The sequence below is a fragment of the Lactuca sativa genome, chromosome 3, assembly GCF_002870075.4.
Source record: "Lactuca sativa cultivar Salinas chromosome 3, Lsat_Salinas_v11, whole genome shotgun sequence".
Classification (NCBI taxonomy): domain Eukaryota; kingdom Viridiplantae; phylum Streptophyta; class Magnoliopsida; order Asterales; family Asteraceae; genus Lactuca; species Lactuca sativa.
Genome location: NC_056625.2, coordinates 37,760,559 through 37,767,224, shown reverse-complemented (window position 1 = coordinate 37,767,224; position 6,666 = coordinate 37,760,559). Strand labels below are relative to the sequence as shown.

At 50.4% G+C, this 6,666-nt stretch overlaps 1 long non-coding RNA gene across 1 annotated transcript; it reads right to left on the bottom strand.

Annotated features, from left to right (window-relative positions):
• Positions 1–734: 734 nt before the first annotated feature.
• On the bottom strand, positions 735–1,882 carry LOC128133002 (uncharacterized). Its single transcript, XR_008231195.1, has 3 exons — positions 1,772–1,882; positions 1,176–1,241; positions 735–885 (listed from the first exon to the last, which is right to left on the bottom strand). It is a non-coding gene; the product is annotated as an uncharacterized LOC128133002 (long non-coding RNA).
• Between the last annotated feature and the right edge of the window lie 4,784 nt (positions 1,883–6,666).

The window sequence follows — 6,666 nt, the reverse complement described above, 5'->3', positions numbered from 1 at the left end:
AACCAGTCCGCCCTGGGTATGTTGGCCTACAGCATAAAGTAGAACCCACCTCAACCCAACCCCAGTCCAACAACCATGTGCACATAAACATTCAATCATATAACAATTCACATTCAATCAAGCCGATCTAGCAAATCACATAACATAACATCATCCTAACCAGGATACCGACCTAACCGGTCACTAGCATAGCATCATCCTATATACCAGGATACCGACCTTAACCAGGTCTCTAACATAATATCATCCTAACTACCAGGATGCAAACATAGCAAAGCAATAACAGAACAACGATACCCGGATCACAACCCGATAAAGGGTCGGGCTTGGTGCCTTAGACCCTGTTGATATAGTGAGGATAACTCACCTCGCAATTGCCGACTGAAAGATAAGACCAAGATGCTCCGACCACTGATACAATCTCCACCACTAGCCAACACCAACACTGAACTCAAAACAAATGCCAACAATTACCAAAATGTCCCTAGAAGTCAACTGGTCAACCCTTGGTCATAGTCAAAGTCAACCTCCTGACTGACTCTACTCACCGAGTCCCCATGCTCAGAACTTCCCCAATCCGCAACTCAACTCGCCGAGTCTCACAACTCTGAGTGCCCTCGCACTCAACTCACCGAGTCCTCCCTTGACTCGCCGATTCCTGGCTCAACCAGAAGAAGGTTAGGACCTCACGACCAGACTCGCCGTGTAACAACTCAAATTTTTCAAGCAAATTTTTCATTTTTAAAACATAATTGTTTCCATTAAAAACAAGGCATAAATAGTTTAATTATTCGGTCAATACAATTATTCAAACTCCCAAGATCATAAAACAATCTTCAGTGTGTATCGATCATGCCGGCGCCTTCCCACGGTCCTCGCTAGTACCTGAAATACATACACAACAACTGTAAGCATAAATGCTTAGTGAGTTCCCCAATATACACTTACACACATACGCCTTTCCAGGCCCTGACCTTCCGGTCCTCAATACAACGCCTTCCGGCCCATAACATAATCGCCTTCCGGCCCATAACATATTGCCTTCCGGCCCACATATCATACATAGCACATATAACAATTAACTTACCACATATAGCATACATATCACATAACATATTTGACCTCCCGGTCACACAGTCAAACCCTTCCGGGTGCAGTATAGTGAGAAGACTCACCTCGTATATGCTGAAAGCTAGCAACTCCTGAAATGACTCGTGCACAACCGACGAGCTACAACCTCCCTATAACATTACGTAACTCATTAATACTTATCTCTTCTAAGTGTGACTATCCCTAAGAAGTCAGACTTAGGTCAACTCTGGTCAACGGTCAACGGTCAGCTCAACCGGACTCGGCGAGTACCATGGCGACTCGGCGAGTCTAGACGTCTTCCAACTTTCTGAGATTCCTTATATACTCGTCGAGTACCCTCCTCGACCCGACGAGTTACTCCTGGAAGAATCGCGGGGCCACCCCGACTCCACTCGCCGAGTCTGAAGAACAACTCGGCGAGTCCCAGTAAATCTTCAAGCTACTCGCCGAGTCTGAAGAACAACTCGGCGAGTCCATGCCATGCAGACGAGTAACTGCTTCCTGAATTACGTATGGTCCCAAGGTATACAACCATGGGACCCTCTGGACGTCTAAACATCTCATTACTGGGGTAAAAGCGTTTGGGTAATAACATAATAACCCATCTAATCACTAAATGGGTTTCATAAACCCTAAACTCACATACACATCAAAATAACAGATTTGGTCCGAGTATTACCTGAAAACGCACTCTCTGTGTCCCCCAAATCTCAGGACTCAATCCTCCTTGATATTCCTTTAGCCAAATCCCTCTTCTTCTTGCCTAACCAATTCTTCCAAGTTCCAAAAGCTTTCTCTCCTGATCTAGACGTCCACAGCGATTAGGGTTCTTCTCAATCGACCAAAAGACTGAAAATGACGGCCTAAGAGGCGTTAAATACGATCCAAACTGAACGGTTAGGGTTTCTGCTGAACAGCGTCGACTCGCCGAGTCCATATCTGGACTCGTCGAGTCCAGTCGCGGACCCGCGACCAAGTCTGCGATCCTACTCGGCGAGTCTAGGCTCCAACTCGCCGAGTCCCCTCTTAAATCACCCCAAAAACATAATTTTAATAATACCTGAGATTCCGGGCTGTTACAACTCTCCCCCACTTGGATTAGACTTCGCCCTCGAAGTCTCACTCTGCAAATAGTTCCGGATGCTGCTCCCGCATTTCGCGCTCCGGTTCCCAAGTCATTTCTGATCCCTTTCGGTGTTGCCATTGAACCAACACCAGAGGTACTTCCTTGTTCCTCAGAACCTTGATCTTCCGATCCCTGATCGCCACTGGTCTCTCCGCGTAATTCAGGCTCGCATCCACCTGAATATCCTCCAATGGAACCACTGCCGACTCATCGGCTATGCACTTCCTCAATTGCGATACATGAAAAGTGTCATGGATCTGACCCAACTCCGCTGGCAACTCCAACCGATAGGCTACCCGGCCTACCCTTGCAACCACACGAAATGGCCCAATATACCGGGGCCCCAATTTGCCCCTCTTCCTGAATCGAATCACTCCTTTCCAAGGAGAGACCTTCAGGAGAACGAAGTCGCCGACTTGAAATTCAAGCTCGGATCGGCGCCTGTCTGCATAACTCTTCTGTCGGCTCTGGGCAGTCAATAATCTTTGTCTCACTTGTTGAATCTGCTCTGTCGTCTGGAGTATGATCTCCGTGCTGCCCATCACTCTCTGTCCCACCTCTCCCCAGCAAATGGGAGTCCGACACCTCCTACCATACAACAGCTCGAAAGGTGGCATACCAATGCTCGAATGATGGCTGTTGTTGTAGGAGAACTCTGCCAATGGTAAATACGCATCCCAACTACCCCCGAAGTCTAACACACACGCTCGGAGCATGTCCTCCAGCGTCTGAATTGTCCGCTCGCTCTGACCGTCTGTCTGGGGATGGTATGCGGTACTAAAATGCAATTTAGTACCCAGCTCCTCGTGGAATTTCTTCCAGAACCTGGAAGTGAAGCGCACATCGCGGTCTGACACAATCGAGATCGGCACTCCGTGCCGAGATATCACCTCTTTCACGTATATCTCCGCTAACTTTTCCGCTGAAGAACTCTCACTGATGGCAAGGAAGTGTGCACTCTTCGTCAACCTATCCACAATCACCCAAATTGCGTCTACTCCCCTAGCAGTCCTTGGCAATTTGGTGATAAAATCCATAGCGATTTGTTCCCACTTCCACTCGGGGATCTCCAATGGCTGTAACTTGCCATGCGGTCTCTGGTGCTCAGCTTTAACCCTACGGCAGGTCAAGCACCTCTCAACGAACCATGCCACGTCCCTCTTCATACAGGGCCACCAATATTCCTTCCTTAAATCCAAATACATCTTTGTAGCACCGGGATGGATCGAGAATTTCGATTTATGAGCCTCTTCCATCAACGTAATACGCGTACCGCCCACGAACGGCACCCAAATCCGACCCTGAAACGTCATGAGGCCTCGACTATCCTTGACAAACTCTGAGATTAACCCCACAACCCGCTCTTTCTTCTGCATTTCTGGTCGCACAGCCTCAGCCTGTGCCCTACGAATATCATCCAATACAGGAGTCATCACGGTCAGTCTCAAGCACACATCTCGCAATGGAGTGCTCTCCGCCCTGCGGCTCAATGCATCGGCTACCACATTAGCCTTGCCTGGGTGGTACAGGATCTCACAATTATAATCCTTGACCACATCCAACCACCTCCTCTGACGCATATTTAGGTTGGGTTGATCCATCAAATACTTCAAACTCTTATGGTCCGTGTATATTGTACATCGAACTCCATACAAGTAGTGACGCCAAATCTTGAGAGCGAACACTACTGCCCCCAGCTCTAAATCATGCGTGGGATATCTCGCCTCATGAGGCTTCAGCTGCCTCGATGCATAAGCTATCACATGACCCCTCTGCATCAACACTGCACCCAATCCCGAAATTGATGCGTCGCAATATACTACGAAATCTTCCATCCCTTCTGGGAGAGCTAATACCGGGGCTTCGCACAATCTCTGGCGAAGTGTCTCAAAGGAGGTCTGCTGCTCGGGCCCCCATGAGAATGTAACACCCTTCCGGGTCAATCTGGTGAGTGGCACTGCGATCTTGGAGAAATCCTTGATAAATCTCCGATAATACCCTGCCAACCCAAGGAAACTTCTGATCTCAGAGGGTGACTTCGGCACCTCCCAACTCATCACCGCCTCAACCTTGGCCGGGTCGACCAATATCCCTTTCTGATTAACCACATGTCCTAGAAACTGGACCTCCCGCAACCAGAATTCACATTTGGAAAACTTTGCATAAAGCTTCTCCGACCTCAATACCTCAAGGACCTCCCTCAAATGCTCCTCATGCTGCTCTCTCGATCTCGAATACACCAGAATGTCGTCGATAAATACGATCACTGACCGATCCAACATTGGCCTGCATACCCTGTTCATGAGATCCATGAATACAGCCGGGGCATTGGTGAGTCCAAAAGGCATCACCACAAACTCATAATGCCCATATCGCGTCCTAAACGCTGTCTTCTGGACGTCTTCATCCCGTACTCTCACCTGATGGTAACCTGACCTCAGATCGATCTTGGAAAACCAAGATGCTCCCTGCAACTGATCGAATAAATCATCGATCCTCGGCAACGGGTAACGGTTCTTGACCGTTAGCTTGTTCAACTCCCGGTAATCAATGCACATCCGGTGTGAACCATCCTTCTTCTTGACGAACAGAATAGGTGCTCCCCATGGCGAGCTGCTCGGCCGAATGAATCCCTTCCCCAGCAACTCCTGGAGTTGCGAGGACAACTCTTGCATCTCTGGAGGTGCAAGACGATAGGGCACTTTAGCAATAGGCGCTGCCCCCGGAACCAGATCGATATAAAACTCTACTTGCCTCACAGGCGGTACTCCCGGCAACTCCTCGGGAAAGACATCTGAAAATTCGCGCACCACCGGAACTTCCTCAACTGACTTCGGTTTCTCGGAAACCTCCCGCGTATCCATCACATACGCCACAAAACCTTTACAGCCCTGCCGTAGACACTGCCTCGCCCTAGCGGCCGAACAAAAAGCTGATCCCGAACGGGTACCCTCGCCGTACACCGAAAGAACTCCCCCTCTAGGGTCTCGTATAGTCACCAACTGACGCTCACAGTCGATGACAGCGCCGAACCGGCTCAGCCAGTCCATGCCCACGATGACACAGACATCCCCCATCACGATAGGGATCAGATCAATTGGAAATCCAATCCCGAAAATCTCTAGTACACATCCCCGAAGGACCTCCGTAGCACAAATCACCTTCTCGTCAGCTATAGAAACTCTCAAAGGTCGACTCAACGACTCACGACTAACGCCGATATGCTGACTAAAGGCTAAGGACACAAAGGACCTACTCGCACCCGAGTCAAATAACACTAAGGCAGGCACAGAGTTCACAAGGAAAGTACCTACGCATATAATAACATAAGCATAACATCTTGACATTAAAATAAATACATGAATTACAACATACCTGCCACAACATCGGGCGCAGCGCGGACCTCCTCCGCAGTCAGCTGAAAGGCTCTCCCACGAGCCATCGGGGCCTCGACCTTCACCGGTCGAGTCTCAGTAGTCCTGGCAACAGGTGCAGATCCCTGACGAAGCTGAGGGCACTCGGCCTTCCGATGGCCGGTCTGGTTGCAATGAAAGCAAACCGTAAATCCCTTGGGACACTCCCTAGCAATGTGTCCCTCCTTGCCACACTTGTAGCAAGCACCGGCTCGACACACCCCATCGTGACCCTTACCGCACTTTACGCAAGTGCGGTTCTTCGAACCTCCCGACCTCGAATCGGCGGACTTAATCCGCTTGGCTGCCGGCTGAGACTGAGCCGGTCGCCGGTCTGCTTGCTGAGACTCGGCCTCCTCCCTGGCCTGAGTCTCTAACTCGATCTCACGCTTCCTGGCATTCGCCTGAAGCTCAGTAAAAGTATGGTAAGTGGAGTTTGACACAAACTCCCGGATCTCCCTCCTCAGAACACCTAAGTACCGGCTCATCCGTGCCTGCTCTGTGGCCACTAGCTCGGGGCAAAACATCGCCCTCTCATGGAACTTCCGCGTGATCGCCGCCACCGAATCAGTACCCTGCTTGAGGGTTAAGAACTCCTGAACCAATCGTTCCCGCTCCACCGGGGGAACGTACTCATCCCTGAACATGGTAGTGAACCCCTCCCATGTCACTGCCGCAGTCTCTGCTAAAGTGAAGTTCGCCGTCACGAACTTCCACCAGTCCTTGGCTCCCAGACGGAGCTGGTTCAAAGCGAACCGTACCCTCAGGTGCTCCGGGCATGAACAAGTGTAGAAGCACCCCTCTATATCTGCGATCCACCTCATCGCAGCAATCGGATCCTGCGTCCCATCGAACTCTGGTGGCTTCGTGTTGCTGAACTCTCGGAACAGCAATGAATCACCCCCCTGTGGCCTAGCAGCGGCCACAGCTGCGGTAGCTGCAGCGGTTGCAGCCTCAGTCAATGCGGCGTACCGCTCGTCGAACGTCTCCATCAGGGTGGTCTTGATAGACCCAAACATCTCCGGGATCTCAGCC